At 37.9% G+C, this 19,791-nt stretch overlaps 1 long non-coding RNA gene across 2 annotated transcripts in view; it reads left to right on the top strand.

Annotated features, from left to right (window-relative positions):
• The window catches only part of LOC125936821 (uncharacterized), a 315,020-nt gene that overhangs the window by 242,134 nt on the left and 53,095 nt on the right, over positions 1-19,791 (top strand). For both annotated transcript variants that reach the window (XR_007462138.1, XR_007462140.1), the window contains exon 4: positions 1,000-1,116. This is a non-coding gene — a long non-coding RNA (uncharacterized LOC125936821). The remainder of the gene's footprint in view (positions 1-999; positions 1,117-19,791) is intronic.

The following is a 19,791-nucleotide window of genomic DNA, read 5'->3' on the forward strand; positions in this document are numbered from 1 at the left end:
TTGTCTGCGGCCAGCATGGACAAGGCTGGCTCCTTTTTGTAATTTCATAATCACAATAAGATCATAAATCTCAAGCTGCCTTTTCTGTCCCTTTTTTTTTTTTTGGTAGTCTATTGCCTGAAGCAAGACAATGGACTTTCAAAGGAAAATGTCAGCATTTACAGACAGCCACTCTCAATGAGCCAGGCAGTGTTGTTTCAAGGTTATGTGAAGTTCACTCCCATCTCTTGACTAAAGGCTCAGTATTAAAAAATTGTGAGGATTTTCTCTGTGACCTAGTGACCATATCTTTCTACAGGTGAAAGACAGGTGTGTAGATATAAGTATCCAGATGTTGGTATCATCCTTACGCCTCACCCAGATGGTCACTAGTCTTTAGGAGAACCATAAGAATTGTTTGGCATCATGGAAATTTGCTCAGTCTTCCTTGACATAATAGCCATCTTTTATGTAACTATTATGTTAAGTCTGTCCAAATGACTCAGTCTGTATTCTCCAAAAAAATTTTTCTTGAAGGTTGGGATTTAAAAAAAATAAACATTGTATCGTAGAACAGATAGATTTACAGAAAAAATTTGGGACAAAAATGCAGAGTTTCCATATCCTCTACACCCAGTTTTCCTCATTAACACCTTATATTAGTATGATATATTTGTTACAAATAATAAGACAATACTGATACATTATTACTAAAATCCAAATATTTATTCATGTTTAGTTTCTTTTTTTTAATGTTTTTAATGTTTATTTTTGAGAGAGAGAGACAGAGACAGAGTGTGAGCAGGGGAGGGGCAGAGAGAGAGGGAGATACAGAATCCGAAGCAGGCTCCAGGCTCTGAGTTGTCAGCCCAGAGCCTGATGCAGGGCTCTAACTTATGAGCCGCGAGATCATAACCTGAGTCAAAGTTGGATGCTTAACCAACTGAGCCACTCAGGTGCCCTGAAACTTAGTTTCTTTTTTTTTTAACCTAATATCCTTTGTGTGTGTGTGTGTTCTAGGATCCTGAGATACCAATTTATATTTGGTTGTCATGTCTCCTGAGGCTCCTCTTGGTGGTGACAGTTTCTCAGACCTTCCTCGATTTTTGAAGACCTTGACGGTGTTGAGGAGTTCTGGTAAGTTATTTTGTGGAATTACCTCAATTGGGATTTGTCTGATGTTTTTCTCATGATCTTACTGGGATGATGGATATTCTGGAACAAGAAAGACCACAGGGGTAAAGTGCCATTGTCATCACATCATATCAAAAGTACGTGCATTTAACATGATACTGCTATTGGTGTCAACCTTGATCACCAGGCCAAGACAGTATTTGTAGGTTTTTTCCACAGTAAGTTACTCTTCTCTCTTTTTTTCTATACTATACATTTTAGAAGACAGTTACTATGTGTAGCCCATGCATAGGGACTAGAAAATTAATCTCTACCTCCTTGAGGGGACAAGTATCTACATTAAATTATTTTTAATTCTTCTACAGGGAGATTTGCTTTTTATCCTCCATTTATTTATTTAGCCAACCATTTATTTATATCACTATGGACTCGTAGATTTAATACAGTGGGTTATAATCTAATTTACTTATTTTGTTGCTTAAATTGTCTCAGACTTGGCCACTGGGAGTTTTTCAGTTGACTACTTCGTCCCTCTAACATACCCCAACATTGTGGGGATTTTTTTTGTTCATTTGTTGGAGTATTTCCTTATTCTCTGACCTTGTAAAATATATATGAATTTATACATAAGATATAATATATATGTAATATAATGGGATATGTAATAGAATATAATATATATAATATATTCTTATATATAATCTTATATCTTATATATTATTATAGATACATAACAAAGCATTTATATATAGCATAAGATATATATACATATATATGTATATGTGTGTGTGTATATATATGTATGTGTGTATATATATAAATATATATATGTATGTGTATATATATGTGTGTGTGTGTGTGTGTGTGTATATATACACACACACACATTTAACATGCCTTGTATATACAGCATTTAAAATGCCTTGTAAGTTTTTGTTAAAAGCATTATACATCAGGTAATGGGACTTGAAGTAAATAGGCCTTTAGTTTGAGGTTTTATATTAATCTGGCTAGGAGTTCTACTGTGTTTAACATTTGCTGTAGCTATATTGTTTTGATATTCCCTGTTGACTTTGGCTTTCATAAGTACTCCTCCTCAGAGTTTGCATCTTGCAGCTCTTTCTGCTGAAACCCAGTGTTATTACACTGCAGTGTTGTTGCTGTTCTGGTAAGGTATGGCAGAGTGGGAGTGTCCTATAAGCTTATGATTAAATCTCAGTCTTTCAGCGAATTCAATCTTCCTGTGTCCCTGGACTGTGACCTTCATAGGTGTTTCTTAGCTTTTCTTTTTCCCTTTAGGTGGGACAGGAAGGCTCACAGGGGCTAGAGTGGGAGGAATATTCCTCACCTAGCTGGGATGAAGCTCTGGCCATCTTTTTCCTGCAGTGTCTTTCCTTCTTATGGAGAATGGTCTGGGCATATTTCACAAAAATAACCCTACTCGAGGTGATCTTTCTTGAATCTTTACCCTGAGAACTTTCTGGGGTTCCAGAGGTAAAACACACCGAAGTATAGGGTCTACCCCAAGCTTGCATCCCCAGAAGCTTTTCATGTACACTCAGCTTCCAGCAATTCTTCCAAATCCCCACTTGAGTGTTTCCACCAGTTTATGGCTCCCACAGCTTCTGCTCCAGGTAAGTAGATCTTGGCTGAGGTTTTCTGGATTTGTCTCTCTCTCCAGATTTTTGTGTGGCAGTGTGCCTTATGAATGACCTGAATTCTTGATGGTTCCAAGAAAAGCCTTTGCTTTAGTTTATTCACCTTTTTCTTACTATGAGGACAGGACGGATCCAAGCTCTTTACATATTAGAGATGAAACTAGAAATCAAAATAGGGATTTTAAGCAGAGTATAAAGAGAGTCAACATAACCCTAAACAGCTAGATGTCACCTCCATGATTCTCAATTATCTAGTCAGTCTCATATTAAACACCTGTGTGTTGTCACATGCACACCTCCCCGCCCTTCAAAACATCACTTAACTCTTAGAAAGGCATTTGTTAAGTAAGTACGAAAGACTTCACAGTGGGTGTATTTTCCTTTATTCATCTTGGGCACAAATTTACTTTGGGCCATTTTTTACCAGTTAAACTGACATAAAATGTGCTCACAAAATGTGAATATTAAATGAACAAGTCTTTAATAACTATACAGTGATAAAATCAAATACAATGTTAGGGAGAAAACTTGGTTTTGTATGCAAATTGTTGATGCGTAACCCACAGAGGATTTTGAAAGTCAAAAGTGTGATTGATCATTATTACCACTTTCTTGAAAATGTTGCCATACCAAAGAAAAGAAACAGAATTGCAGGGTTGGAAATGAGAACTGAAATCACCATAATTTCCAGTCTCTGTGTTAAACAATATTGGGACTGGGATATTTTTCTCTATGTATGTTAAACAGTACTAAAACAAGCAAAGTAGCTTAACTATTTGCTCCAGAATATACTTCTTCCAGGAAATAAATATGACTGCAATAAGTTACCTAAACGTCATGACTAATAGCATGCTTATCAACTCTCTCTTCAAGGCACCCACAAACTTTGCTCAGCAATTCAAAGCTGTGCCATAAATTCTGCCCTGTCTCAATCAGCTCTCCACCTTCCAAAACCCACCTTAAAATTGACCCACTAGCCCTAAAGTGCCATACGTATCTTCACTTTATTTCTCCTTACTTAGATCCTATTAAGACCTGTGAGGGTAGTATTCCACTGTCATTCACTATGTCCAATAATCAACAGGTTTTTCTAATGATCTTTTAGGGCAGTAATAGTTTGTAAAAGAACCTGGAGAGGAAAGTGAATGCCATCCTTTGGGGAGCATTTAATATGGCTTACACTGTAGAGTCTGATATAGCTCTTGCATTTAAAAAATTATGCTTAAACCGTCTCCAGTAACAGGAAACTTATTAAAATTATTTTTCTTTTATTTTCTCCTTAGACAGATCTATCAGAAAGTTCTGTCTTGTTTTGGTGAAATTCCATCTCCTTTTTACATTAATACTGGTAGGCTCATGACAGGCTCATGAATGCACTGTGATTTGTGATTTTTGTATGCACCTTCCAGAAACACAATTGCAATAACTCTTCACTTGAGAAACTTAAAGAAGAAGGGAACTTATGACTGTTCTAATATATTTTTAAATAGATGATAGCTCCTTAAAGACCTCAATTTGACAACAAAATGCTTTGAACAAAATCTGAGGAAATACTTAGCGATGGGATTTATTGTCAAAGATCTAAATCCTAGTGACAGCCATTCTACAAAAATCATTTGAGATCATTGTGAATTAAATAAGCAAACCACAGTCATGGAGTAGTAAAAGCTGCCCCACATGTCCTCTTACTTTTTCCTCTGTCACTTCTTCCCGAATACACATGGTAGAGAGAGCTTGGGAAATGATTTTCATGTCAATGAATAATTGTATAGTCTTATGGGGTGGTGAATAAATCATTTTCTTAAGCTGGGTAAATTGTGCTATGCCACTGATCAGTAGTATCTGCATTTGTTTTTTGTTTGTTTGTTTGTTTGTTTGTTTGTTTTATTGTAGTACTGCCGGGAAACAAAACTTGCCATCTTAAAATGTGTCTCTTTGGCATGTGGATTATTTTAGGATGATTGTTGTTAAGAAACAGAAGGCTCCCTAACTGCCTAAAAGAATTTAGATGGAGGACCTGCTCCAGGAAGGGAACTATCACCATAGATAACTACAGCATAGTATGAACTAGGTGTGGTGTACAGGGAGAAACTTACCAAAGTCTGTTTGTTAAAATTCCCCTTCATGTCCCATTGTTTCTACTTGGCCCAGAAAACATTTGTTTACCAGATGTTTAATCCTTTTCATCTTCTTATGAATTGTCTTTCTTCTCTTTGAAGTCTCAGACACCCACCCCCTTCTCCTTAGCTCGGTGGTATATAAGCCTCAGTTGTCTGACTGCCTGTGGGCCTCATATTCTCATGGATTCCCTGTACATACATAATTAAATTTGATTTTCTCCTGTTCATCTGTCTTATGCCGATTTAATTCTTAAGAGCAGCCAAAAGAATTTTAAGGGGTAGAGTAAAATTTTTCTTGCCCACAGTAACACATACATAATGTTTTATGTCTGCATTTCTAAGCCACATATACTTTTTAAAAAGGGCTTAGCTCAAGATATTTTGGGATATTCTGGACTTGGCTAATATCTACCTGCTTGGGTAATTGTCAATTAGCTGGCCAAAGTGAGCATCATCAGAGGAAAATCTGGGGAGGGACCGGTAGAATCACTGTTTACCTCTCCACGCACACCAGGGAGTACACCAGTTTGCATGGCCTGCCCAGCTCTTTAATGTGCATCACCCCATCTGCTATGGTCAAAATCTCTTGGTATTCCCACTTACAGGCTTGTGGGGCAGGGCAATATTTATTTCAGAGGAAAGAAAGAAGCACTAGTCAAACTGTGCCCTGTGAAGAACTGGGCTTTCAAGGACAGATCAGGAGTGAGAGCCTCAGAGACCATGACACTTACTTCAGCCAAAGAAATGAAGCATTTTTTAAAAACATTATAACACTTATGCAGGAAATTTCATTTGAAAGGGGGAAAAAAAGGAAAAAAAATGCTTCTCATGAAGTGTTTAGAAACTACTGATCTGTTTCCATACTATAGTAAATTACATCCAATTCAATTTAAGTTTTTCCCCAGCCACATTCATGGACCCCTTGGAATCTGCCTGCAGGCCCAGGTGGTGCATAGATCTCAGGCTGAGTACCTTGTCTGAGAACCACAGCTGGTTTATCTACTGAGAATCTTCTTCAGTACACATCACTTGCCTTGCACCTCTCTCTATGTGTTACTATGTTGTATGCTTTTGGGCTCCTTCTGCTGGGTCTCATCTACCTGTTGAGTCCCTCTCATTGTTGGCTGGCTCCCATTATTCCTCTCTTGATGGCCTTCTCTCATCTGTGGAGTCAGATATCATATCCTAGGCAAGTTGTCCCTGATTGCTTTTTCTAAAATGGCAGCTGCCTTACCCCAGCACTCTCTTTGCCTCTGTCCAGCTTTATTTGTCTTTGAAACTGTATAGAATTATCTAAAATGCATGTTAAATAATGCATTTGTTTGTTGAAGCTCTCCTGCACTAGAATATAAACTCCATGAATACAAGTAACTTATCTGTTTAGCTTTTTGGTTTATCACCAATGCCAAGAAACTCAGTAACTGTTAGTTATTCTGCTTTACAATTTCCTAGATACCTGTGCATTTTTTTCTCTCATTAGCTGCAGTTAGAGCTGTTCAGATTCCGTGTCATGCCAGACTCTTCTTGTATATGTCTTATTACAAAACAATAGGAAGACCAGCCACATTTTCTCTGAGAAATAACATTCTGAATTATACTCCTGTTTTTTGTTCATGGATGACTGAGCTTTGTCCAATAAGTAGATTCCCATTCATCTTATACACATAGGGTGATGTGACTATTAGCAATTACAATTACATTGTTTAAAGAATGTATAGTTCTGCCCACAGCTTCACCCTTTAACTACCCATTAAGGAAAAAAAAAATTCTATAAAACCCTAATAAATCTTGGGACTCTATATGCCCAAAGTACTCAAATTACCAAAAGTATAACATTGTACTCAAATTACCAAAAGTAATTTAAAAATTTCTCTTCCACACTCAGGTGTCAAGTCAAAACTTACATTTTTAAGCCCTTATTTAGAAAAGAAAAAAAAATCCTCTCTCTCTTCTCTAGCTCTCAAATATTATATTCCTGTACCAGAATGACTCTAATCTCTTTACCCACCAATCTATCACAAAAGTGCAATAGATACTCAAATTACATAGACCCTTCCCTTTTTTCCATTTTCCATATCACAGTGTCTCACCTCCCCAACTGAAGTCCCTGCTTGACTTATGCCTTGTATCAGTTATATATCTATCTTTATCATCTATGTATCTATTATCTATCTATCTCTATATCTATTTATCTATCTGTTACAAGCCACTCCAAGACTTAGAAGCTTAAAACCATTATTTTCATATTCCAAATTATCTCTTCTAAGATATTTATCTACTATAAAGTTACTATCTACTATAAAGTTAATAAAATAGCAACTTTAAAATGGGGAAATCAGAAGGTGGTTCAGTTGGTTGAGCATCCAGCTTTGGTTCAGGTCATGATATCGCGGTTTATGGGTTTGAGCCCTGCTTTGGGCTCTGTGCTGATGGCTTGGAGCCTGGAGCCTGCTTCGGATTGTGTGTGTGTGTGTGTGTGTGTGTGTGTGTGTGTGTCTGCCCGTCCTCCTCTCATGCTCTGTCTCTCTCTGTTTCTCAGAAATAAGTAAATGTTAAAAAAAATTTTTTAATGGAGAAATCAGAAAGAAACCACTTTAATCTACTGATCAAGGTGAGCAGCACCAGTAATAAGCCAACTTCACATTATGTACTCCCCGATAGGATGGACTGAGAAGGACATCACTTCATTCCTAAAATGCAAAACCTCAGCCAAACCCAAACTGAGGAATATTTTGCAAAATAACTGACAAGTACTCTTCAAAAGTGTCAAAGTCATGAAAGACAAGGAAAGACTGAAGAACTGTGATAGTTAGAGGAGACTGAGGAGACAAAAACTAAATGAAATGTGGAATCCTGGACTGGATCCTGCTACAGAACAAAAGGCAGTCATGCAAAAAAAAAAAAAAAAAAAAAAGGTGGGATTTGGATAAACTCTTTGCTTACTGGTATTAATTTCCTGGTTTTGACCATTGCACTATGGTTGTATGCGGTGATAATATAAGCCCAGTAAGGGGTATGTGGAAACTTTCTATACTATCTCAGCAACTTTTGTATAAGTCTACAGTTAGTTCAAATTAAAAAGTTAAAGAAAGATACACAATGATATGTTGCTTCTTACACTTCTGTGGGTTCCCTCAGTGATTCTTCTGTCTTACCTGGGCTCACAGATGTAAGGACATTTATTGGTTGAGTTGGCTGGGCATCTCTTTTCATGTGATCTTTCATCCTGGGCTTGTTCCCATCATGGTGGTCTCAGAGTGGTTTCAAGAGGGTGAAAGCATAAGCCATAAGCTTCCAAATGCCTGCCCTTGGCAATTGTGCATCATTTCTACCTCATTCTGTTGGTCAAAGCAAGTCCTGGGGCCAGACCAGATTCAAGACTTCCTGTTGAGAGGAGTGGCAGAGTCACATTATAAAGGGTTGGAGAGGTGGTGCATGGGTGGCTCAGTCGGTTAAGCGACTAACACGGTTCTCACGGTTCCAGCCCTGCATCAGGCTCTGTGTTGACAGCTTAGAGCCTGGAACCAGCTTCAGATTCTCTGTCTCCTTCTCTCTCTGACCCACCCCCTGATCATGCTCTGTCTCTCTCTTTCCCTCTCTCTCAAAAATAAATAAACATTTTTTAAAACTTTTAGGGATTCCTGGGTGGCTCAGTTGGTTAAACATCCGGCCCTTCGTTTTGGCTCAGGTCATGATCTTGTGGTTTCATGAGTTTGAGCCCAGAGACCAACAGGCTCTGCGCTGACAGCTGAGAGCCTGCTTGGGATTCTTGGTCTCCCTCTCTCTCTGCCCCTCCCTAGCTCACACTGTCTCTGTCTCGCTCAAAATAAATAAACTTAAAAAAATTTTTGTTTAATTAAAAAAAATAGTTGTGGACTTGGGGAGGCATAATTCATTGAGGAAATTATTATAAAAATCTACTAGGAGCCACATTGGGTAATGCCAGGATACTGCAAGGGACTGAAGACCACAGGCAGGACACCTACATCCCCTCTACAGTTACATCTGTCTTGTTGCAATCCCTGGGGAGTGTGGACCATCTGTCACCCTGAGTTACTTTTTTGTGATGTAAAAATTCTCATGGAATAAAATATAATCCCCTATTATACATCTCTCTATGGGGAGTATATTGCATATGTGTGTATATGTAAGTATGTGTGGAGGTATCTTTGTGTATTTAGGTTTGTTTTATTTTATAGAAGCAAACTTGATTTTCTCATTATTTGTTAAATTCTATACCCCAAACTTAAATTCTCTAATAATTTCAACACAGATGGTTTCTGTATGTGTGTAACAATAAGGGCTGGGGGTCAGGGGACAGTGAGTGAGAAGTTCACTATTACTTTATAGTATTCACTATACGTAATTCAGAGAGGGGATCACTGAGATTTCACCAAAAAAAGTATACATTTAAGTGGTCCTGACTCTCTTTTCTTCTCTAGGATTTTGTGTTATAATCACAAAAAGTTTCACTTTAAGTAAAATCAAATGAAAAATAAAATCAACTAGTAACTTAACAAGAAAACAGACACCAATAATTTTCTATAGAGCAAGGAGGAAATTGATAAAAATTGGAAGGAGAACTCATTATCTGTGTTCAGGGTAATCAGAGTTGAGAAAAATTTCTGCGATTGGTTAATTGACAAGGGCGAATAATATGTCTCACAGATAGAATTGTTATTTGTGATTTGATACTTAAAAGTGTATTACATCCAGAACTTCCAATTATAGGACTTTATAAAAAGTAGAATCAATACACACTTCATTTTAATTGAATTTGGTGTTCAACTAAAAAACAAAAGTGAATTCTCCCAAAAGATCTGAATTCTTAGTCTGTCTGAGCCCAATAATGAGGCTACTACATTTTCTCTATTTACCGTATGCGTGGATATCACTTAAAAGTAAGCCATATTTGCTCTTACTTCCATGCAAATGGAACAGCAGTTTCTAGTTTGGTCTGACTCCCCAAAAGTTAATCTGTCAGGAATTTCACATGCCTGTGGCCTGCCTCATCTGTCTTTCAGACAGTGATAAAAAATGGAGTCACAGACAACAAGTGGTGTCCCAGCCAGGTTTGTGCTCTTAATTACTTTGAAACTTTAAAATCAAGGTAACCTTTCAAGGAAGGATCTCTCATTTTAAAAGACGTGAATATTTTTCCTAGATACTGCACTTCATTTATATCCTTAGACTAAAAAACTGAAACTCTTTGGTACAGGAAATGAGAAAAGCCTTCTGCTTTATTCCAGGAGTTGGAGGACGCAGATAGTGCCATTTCTGCTAATCTAATGCCGTGAAAGATTACAATGTAAACCAGTTTGATAAAATAAAATTCTTGATATGTAGGTGTATAGATTCCAATATTATATTATAATACAAATATTATATAAATGGTAAATAATTATATATAATATTAAATATATATTAATTATAATTACATATGATATTAAATATATATTTAAATACAACACTTCTACTAAACAATATGACTATGTAAAAGCTAAAGTTTGATGTGTTTACTGAATATAGTTGGTGCTCAATAAAAGTTTTAATTGGCTTGAGTATATAAAAGTGCCATTGCACAATTCTTTCCTATACAGATATTTGGGTTATCTATTGTATAAAATTATGCATTTGTTTTCCATAAGATGGCCTTGCTAAACATAGATTTTGAAATTTTGACTCTTTTCTATAAAGTTAAGCTTTTAAGACTTGTAATATCCTCTTATTTAGGTCAGTCCCTGAAATGAGACTTTTTGGGCTAAGACTTCATGGGACATCTTTTCCCTTGCGTTGAAATAAGGTTGCATGCAGTTGACCTGTGGATAATAGTTGTTCTAGGTGCAGGATAATGAATTGGTTGTTGGAGAGAGATAGAGACAAAATAGAATACAGGATTCCTGATCTCCAGAAATTTACATGTTAACGGGAACAGCCAATACTAACAACATAGAGGGAAAAATTGCACAAGTCAAATATACTAACAAGTGCATATTAATAAAGCTGTGAAAAATCAAAATATATAAACTCTGAATTGAAATGCACATACACACACATATACACATTAGGGGAAGCTAACTGATGTAAAAGAAACCTCAAGGAAGGAAGAAGGAAGGAAGGAAGGAAGGAAGGAAGGAAGGAAGGAAGGAAGGAAAGAGAATCTCAGTGGTGTTACACACTAATAGTTTCTTTCTTCCTTAGGTCATAGAGGGTTTGCTCTGTGCAGTCAGTCATGGATGCAGGCTCTTATGATCTTTTGGTTCTATTCCTCTCTGGATTTTTAAGACCTAACTACTCACTTGGATAATTAGGAAATAGACACGGAAGATTGTGGAGGGTGTTTTCCACATGCTTATTTGCAAATAGCATACATCATTTCCACCCATATTCTGTTGGCTAGAACTAAGTTGCAGTGCCAACATAGCCTCCAGTGATCCTTGCCCCCTGATATTCACACCTAGTGTGGTCCCCTCTCATATTGCTATGGCAGAAATGATGGTATGAGTTCCAAGATTATATTATAAAGGATTTCTGCTTCCATCTTGAGCTTGCTCTCTCTTTGATAATTCACTCTGTGGAAAACAAATTGCCATGTTTTGAGCAGCCTAATGGGGAGAATTCCATGTTGGGAAACTTCTAGCCAACACCCAGCAAAGAACCTACTACCACCATGTGAGTGAGCTTGGAAAGAGATGGTCTAATACCAGTTCAGCCTTGAGATATTTGTAGCCCCAGCTGGCAGCTTGACTATAACCTCTTGAGAAACCGTGAGCCAGAACTACCCAGCTAAGCCATTCTTGGATTCCTGACCCTCAGAAACTGTGTTAGATAACAACTGTATGATGATTTAAGCTGCTAAAGTTTGGGGTAATTTGTAAAATAGCAATAGATAACTAATATGCATGATCTCACTTACCTGGGAAATGATGTCATGCTGAGTGTCCATAAGGAAAGGGTGGCATTTAGTGTCCACACAGCTGTCTATCACACTCAGTATCCACCTTGTGTGGGAGTCAGGATGAATGAGACATAATACCTTCCCCTGACTTACTCCCGTGAACAAAACAACCACAGAGTCCTTGTCCAAATTCTCCACATGCTCTTAACCTTTTCTCTGCAGACCATGAAAATGGCCTTCACAGAGAATGCCAGAGGAAATGGTGCCTTGAGTTCTGGGGTACTCCCAGATCTGTCTCATTTCTTCATGGGCCAACAGAGGAGACTGATCTTCTCCAGGGCAATCTAGGAGGCCTAGACAAGACTGGAAGAAATACTTTGTACTAAAAAGATTTCAACAAGTCCTTCCAAGCCAAAGAAAACACATAAATAGGTCCAGGGACCCAGAACATGTTATCATCAGGCCTGAAATTCCCCCAATGTGTTACTCAAAGGAAGAATGGATTACATTGTGTACAGGCCTTTTATTGGATGTCATATCTATCTAATAGAGTAAAATATATTCATATGGGCAAAGGGAAAACTCTGGTGTGAATAATTTTAAGTTACTTACTTTGCAAGCATGCTATCTATAGTCTTCCTTGTAGTTTAAAACATGTTATAATTCCCCCACATACTTTCTTCAAATAATGCAAATTTTACATACTAGATCATGAAATTATTAAAATCATTTTTGGTGTCCCTAACTGCCTATTTTTTTTTGTTTTGGTTCTGTCATTTGACCCTAAATTAATGGAATCCATAGTTCTGTTGAGGACCTAATTTCAATCTTTTACATATTAGTAGGAACTGAATGTACTATATAGAATATATAGGGGTGCCTGGGTGGCTCAGTCGGTTGGGCGTCCGACTTCGGCTCAGGTCACGATCTCGCGGTCCGTGGGTTCGCGCCCCGCATCGGGCTCTGGGCTGATGGCTCAGAGCCTGGAGCCTGCTTCCGATTCTGTGTCTCCCTCTCTCTCTGCCCCTCCCCCATTCATGCTCTGTCTCTCTCTGTCTCAAAAATAAATAAAACGTTAAAAAAAAAATTAAAAAAAAAAAGAATGTATAGAATGTACTATACCTTTAAGAATGTACTATATAGAAAGGTTTGCCTTTGAGTGGGTGTCTAAAATTGTTGCATTTTGGGGCGCCTGAGTTGCTCAGTCAATTAAGCAGCCGACTTCAGCTTAGGGTCATGATCTCATGGTTCTTGGGTTCGAGCTCCACATTAGGCTCTGCGCTGACAGCTCAGAGCCTGGAGCCTGCTTCAGATTCTGTGTCTCCCTCTCTCTCTACCACTTCCTCATTCATACTTTAACTCTCTCTCTCTTAAAGATAAATAAACAGGGGCGCCTGGGTGGCTTGGTCGGTTAAGCGTCCGACTTCGGCTCAGGTCATGATCTCACAGTCCGTGAGTTCAAGGCCCGCGTCGGGCTCTGTGCTGACAGCTCAGAGCCTGGAGCCTGTTTCAGATTCTGTGTCTCCCTCTCTCTGACCCTCCCCCGTTCATGCTTTGTCTCTCTCTGTCTCAAAAATAAATAAACGTTAAAAAAAAAAATTAAAAAAAAAAAGAATAAAAAAGATAAATAAACATTAAAAATAAATAAGTAAGTAAGTAAATAAATAAATAAATAAAATGAATTTGTTGCATTTTACTCAAGACTTTGTGGTGGACACTGTTGCTGTCCTATCTATTTCTCATTTACCAGGCAAGGGTTCCTACCTCCTTTGAGCATTGACTTTTAATGACTCTCAACTGTCCCTTTCTCCAGATAACTGCCTTCAGCTGACAAGAGCCCTTTTTCCTGGAAGACTATAACTTCCCATCCCAGGAGTGGCCAGATCCAATTATTGACTGATACAAGGATGCAAACTTGCCTCCTTTGACTCAAGAAGGTATAACTCTGTGACTCCAGAACTCTCTATGGAATCAGAGTTAGACTAGGTTTTAATTGAACCACTTCCTTGTCCAGCTTGTTCTCCCTTCTCATCTTGCTCCTTCCTACTCCAAATAGGCCCACCTTCAATTACTGACTTGCATAAGAATCTCCCACCCTTCTCCTGCTTCCAGAGAACTTGGCCTAGGATTAGGGTTTAAAATTTATTGAAAAGAAAAGCTGAGAAAAATAAAGAGAAAAAGGCTTTTCTGGCCTCTGGAAACCATAACAAAACCAGATTCCTACTGTGTCTAACTATTAAATAGGCTTTGAATACTGAGGTAATTGTCATCATTTACCTTTAAGAAAAATCAACAAAAAGCAAAATTATTCCCAACAAACACTGTGGGTCTCCCTTTCCAATGGCAGGACCAGTCTTTGACCAAATAAGATGATTGTCAAGTGTAAATAACAGGGAATTTAGAATAAAAAGTACTATGCTTACCACTCTCTTTGTATGACCTGCCTGGGGATTTTTACCTCATTGAGCCTGTTTCCATTTCTATAAAAATGGAGATAAAAATGCTCTTACCTACATTTTATTAGGGAGGCAAAAAAATAATATAGGTGAGTTGTTGTATGTGTATTCCTATTTTTACATCAAAAGTTGAATAATAGTAATAGCTTTTTCCTTTTGCCATTAGAGATTTTTAATTTTTCTGGTGGCATTTCTGGAGTTTCACATTTTATTCATTTTGTTGTGGAGGTTTCCTTCAGTGGGAGGAATTAAGACTGTCTTGAATTATAGGAAAGGTTTTATAGACAAAGCATGACTAAAATCTAAAGTGACTTAAAAAAATATTTCTACCAGAAAAAAAAATTCATACCAGACCTTTACCATACAAATGCATATTTTTCTCTTGGAGAACTATACACATATTTAAGTGGGTTGATCTTTGATATCTTTGAAAATTTCAACTTTCAGAGTGGAAGTTTTGGCTGTGGACTAATCACTCAACAAACATTTATTGAGAGCCTACTATGTGCCTGGAGCTGTACTAGGCACTAGGCACAAAATAAAACATCAAATATCTTTATTTTTTTATGAATGCTCATCTTTTGGAGTGAATTTGATCAAAGTCACCAGTGAACCAAGCCTCACCAGAGAATATTTAGTCAAGTTGAAGAAGGTTGGGACTACATGAGGGCAATTATGCTTTGTATCAAAAATAAGTTTATGATTGGAATACAGTTAAACTGATTTTTCCAATGGGGCTGGTATATTTAATCCAAAGTCAATTCTAGACTAAAGAAAACTATTTATTGAATACCAGTATGTTCCAATCATAATACCTTCCAAACATCATTCTGGGAAATTCTTTCAAAGGAATTCAAAGGAAATTCATTCAAAGGAAATTCTTTCTTTCGTCTATACTTACCAATGAAACTCAGTGATTTTTGCAAGACCACATTGCTAGAATGTGGCAGAAGCCAATATAATTTCAAATCCCTTTGATGTCTAAGTCAAAGACCATGTCCTTGCAGTTATAACAGTTGCATATCCTTAGGAGTTTCAAATGTTTTGTGGACAATGGCAATAAAATTAGAATATTTCCACTTAGGAGCAAGAAAACTTATGGGACCAGTTAAGTTTAGAATTATTTTCCAAAGATTACCAGTCTTCTTGATAAGTGCATCTTGTATGTCTGTGCAGTAAGAAGACCAGTTTCTGTTCCTGGGTTGCCTTGGTGACTCAGTGGATTAAGCATCTGTCTCTTGATTTCAGCTCAGGTTGTGATCTTGTGGTTGTGAGATCTAGACCCATGTTGAGCTTTGCACTGAGCATGGAGCCTGCTTAAGATTCTCTCTTTCCATCCCACTCTGCCCCTTCCTCATTAGTGCTCACTTTCTCTCTCTCTCTCTCAAAATAAATAAACATTAAAAAAGGAAGACCAATTTCTATTCTAACAAAAAGCAAATTTAAACAAAGGATGACGAGATGAGATTTATAATGGATTACTCAGTGAGAATCATTAACCAGTACCTCCAAGGTCTTAGGATCACAAACCCTAAAGCACCTCAAATCTGGGATTGTTTGCCACTTTAGTGATTTGACTTTTAGTAACTGACAGTTGCCAAATACCTGCCCCAAAGTGACACTGCCCTATAAATTCTAGTTGTTAAAACTCAGAATTTTCTAACAAAAGCACAGAATCTCCAAGCAGGTAATATGTGCCTTTGGTCTTTCAAAGCATTGTCATCACTAATATCCAGTCAGCCAGCCCCTATGCCATAACTTGCTTCTCTTACTATAATATTAAGGCTCAGGAATCATGCTATGTAGGTTGACAGATCATATTGCTAGAGAAATATGCAGATGACTTGGCTGAAACACCTTTAATTGGCAGGACCTTTACAGACACAAAGCATTCAGTCAGCTAAACAATATTAGGATTAGACTTTGCCTTTCATTGAAGCATCTTCCTATAGAAAATGAGTTTCATTGATCATTTTTGTCAAAGTCAGGGACAGCCATTTTGTCAACCAGACACATTTATTTAATAAGCAACCCAGTGTTGCTTTGTAATCCCAGGAACACATAAAAGCACTTTCTCTAAGTACCCCCTCCTGCTTCCCTCACCTCTGTATTGTTACACCATACTTGTAGCCAACTCTTGGAGTTAGAGGTTTTCAGATAGAAAGTAGCACACCACTGGAGCTGAGGACAGGATTGGTACACATCATGGTGTTGGGCCCAAAGCAATTAATCTGCAAACATCCACTGAGCGGATTACATCAGCAAACTCTTCCCTCAGCTCTGAGGGTGATATGAAAAAGAATGCCACATACCTACACAGCCAAGGATTTTAGAATCTAACTAGGGAGAAAACAACAATAATCATTACTAACTATGATTTCACTACTGAAATTCTTACATTTAATCCTCCCAGTAAAACTCAGAAGCAAAATTACTGGGTGTCTTTTATAGATGAGGTTTACAGAAGGTAGGGAATTTTCTCACATCACCCAGTTTGTAAGCAGTGAATGCAAGATTTGAACCCAGCTTTGCCCATCCACAAATCTTAATTTTTATCCATTCAACTAGAGTTTTACTACCAATGCAAGAAAATTTAAAAAAAATTAATGTAGGGGCACCTGGGTGGGTCAGTCAGTTGAGCATCCAACTTCGGCTCAGGTCATGATCTCACGGTTCATGAGTTCGAGCCCCACATCGGGCTCTGTGCTGACAGCTTGGGGCCTGGAGTCTGCTTCGGATTCTGTGTCTGCCTCTCTCTCTGCTCCTCCCCTGCTCACACTCTGTCTCTCTCTCAAAAATAAATAAAGATTAAAAAAATTAAAATTTAATGTAGAAAAAGAAACATTATTAAAGATATAAATATCAATACAGTACTACAGCAGAAAAAAATGGATTTGACCAGTGTCGAATATGTGGGGAAGTAGTGAGGACAGCTGGAGTTTGGGGAAATGTCTGAACTGGCATTGGAGGAGGTCATGGAGAGAACGTGACTGCTGGTTGATCTCCAAGCTGGACCTGGGCAATTGGAGGCTCCGTACTCCCTCCCATGTCCTTGGAATGTATGCTCTGTCCACATGGGAGCTGTTTTCAAGGACACAGCCTTGAGAGAACAATGTGTTATTGAGGCTATCTGGATGGTATACATGACCCCGTTAAGGCCTCTATATAATCTTTAAGATTCTTTTCAGTTTCATTTTCGACCCAGTTCTTTATTCGATAAAGTTACGGTTTAGATAATGGAACTCACAACTCTACAAGGTTAAGCTGGATCTTATTCTCTCCTGGGTGCCAAGCTTTGTGCCACATCCCCCACAAACACCATCCCAGTACACTTTGTCAGTAGCCCATTATCTTTATTTTCCAAATAAGGAATATAAAGAATGGGACACGTATTAAGCCCTCAGAAGATTAAGAGTTTACTTCCAAAGTTTCTTTCCCTGACACGTCATAAGTCTTGTCTCAGAAATGAGCTGGAAAAACCTTGTTCATAGTGCCAGAGACAGAGAACATGCTCACTGGTCAGATTCACCTAGGAGGCGGTTCTCATCCTGCTCCACACACTTCATTTTCTAGAAAAAGACTTGATCATACTCTTCTAATGTGATAGTGGCCAGCCCATGTGTTGGTTTGGAAAAACAGAGCAATGACAAATCTTGCTATATTTTGTTTCTCTCCCCTTCCAATTCCCCTTGTTCTATTTATTATGGCGAGGGTTGACAAAATTTCTCACTCTTATGCTTTCATGAGCTCCTGTAGAGCCTCCTAACACTTGTGAGTTTCTTGGGGTCAGAGACTATGTCTTCATAAATTGTATTCCCCCTATCTTCTCATATCCTCCTTCTCATATCTGGCACTTACTCTGTATGCCACAGATATCTGGTAAAGTGAGCTTGATTCTATAAAGCTTCCCCTACCTGAGTTGAGTGCTTAAAGTTACTTAACATGGGACAAGGATATTCATTTTATGGTAAAAGATAAAGCTTCAAAGAAGTGGTTGATCACAAAAGTCAAAATATTTTTACCCTCAAGAGGAAGGAGAGAGGTCCCACTGGCAAGGGACACACAGGAGGCTTTTGAGGTGCCAGTCACATTTTATTTCTTTATTTGTGCTGCAGATACATAAATGTTCAATTGCTATTCCTGAAATTTTCACTCTTCTGAATGCTTGATAGACTTCATGATGCATAACATGTATGTATAAAAGTGCATGCAACACACAGAAAAGTGCTTGCATAATTGAAGATAAATTATAAACCAAACACATGTGTAACCACCCAACTACTTGTGTTACACCAAGCTAAAATTAAAAAATTAAAAACTACTTAAATTAAAATGCCCTGAGGTGAAGTAATAACCTGACTTGAATTTCCATGTCAATGCACATGATGCTTTCTTGTGAGTGCAAGGAAGGGAAGAACACTCCAGAGATGGAAAAAGGGCATCTATACTGAGACTGAAGGAGGACACAAAGCAGTTGTTGGTAGACAGGTTTGGGAAGCAGATATTCTGTTCATATGAGACATGGAGAGACATGTTCCCCTCTCAGAGAGATGGCTGCTGTATCCTCACAGTGGAAAAAAGAGAAACAGAAAGCAAATTTGGGGGAAGGAGGAAATGATGTTGGATGAAGGTGGCCTGCTGATTATAGTGCAAAATTATAGATCTTTCAGGTTAAGATTAAGATGCTGGATTAAGGCTCTAGACCTACTTAAATAAAGGAAAAGACAAGAAGCTAAATCTTGGCAAGTGTCCCACAAGAATCATGGATATATTGATCATCTTGAAAGGTTACTACATTTATAAATCAAACATGATTTATCACCATGGATTGGAGGACTGTTGATTGGTGTTACAAAATGACATCGATTAACTGTGGTGGCTTGACATTTGTCTCTTTGTTCTTCTGTATGAATTATTTTATGTGACAGGCTATGATTGTGAAGCTCTGAGCTTTGGAATGAACCAAGGTAACAACTGTTCTGCAGTAATAAACTGTCCACCCCCATTTGCTGAATGAACACTTCCTGGAAAGTGACACTCCTAAATGGGATGGCACTTCATTTGGAAAGCTAATGGTTAAGCACTTTTCCCCAGTAGACCAAGATGCATGATTGGGGTTATTATTATCCCCTATATAGAATTTGTTCCATGTTCCCATGTTTAAATTCAGAAGACCAATAGAATGGAAACATAGAATTAACCTGATTGCAGCAGAAAACATTCTGAAGTGAAAACCTCTCATTCTCTTGGTCTGTCTTAATAGGGAATCAAATGTGATTTGTGTTGTGTGGAGATGATTACTGATGGGTAATTATTCTAAAATATCTCTTTTCAAATCCTTTGCATGGCAATCAAGGAAGAATGTGAGAGGTTAGGCATTACATTACCAGAGTTATCAGCAGCATATAATTTCTTAATTATGCATAAAAGCGAGTAGCGAATACCTACTGAAGAAGTTACTAAATTTTCTTTGTGAAATGAAGTTTGGAGTACACTGGGGCCTGTGAGCCTTATTAGAGAATATGTGGTTTGAAAGACATGAGCAA

Source organism: Panthera uncia (assembly GCF_023721935.1).
Source record: "Panthera uncia isolate 11264 chromosome A3 unlocalized genomic scaffold, Puncia_PCG_1.0 HiC_scaffold_11, whole genome shotgun sequence".
Lineage (NCBI taxonomy): Eukaryota > Metazoa > Chordata > Mammalia > Carnivora > Felidae > Panthera > Panthera uncia.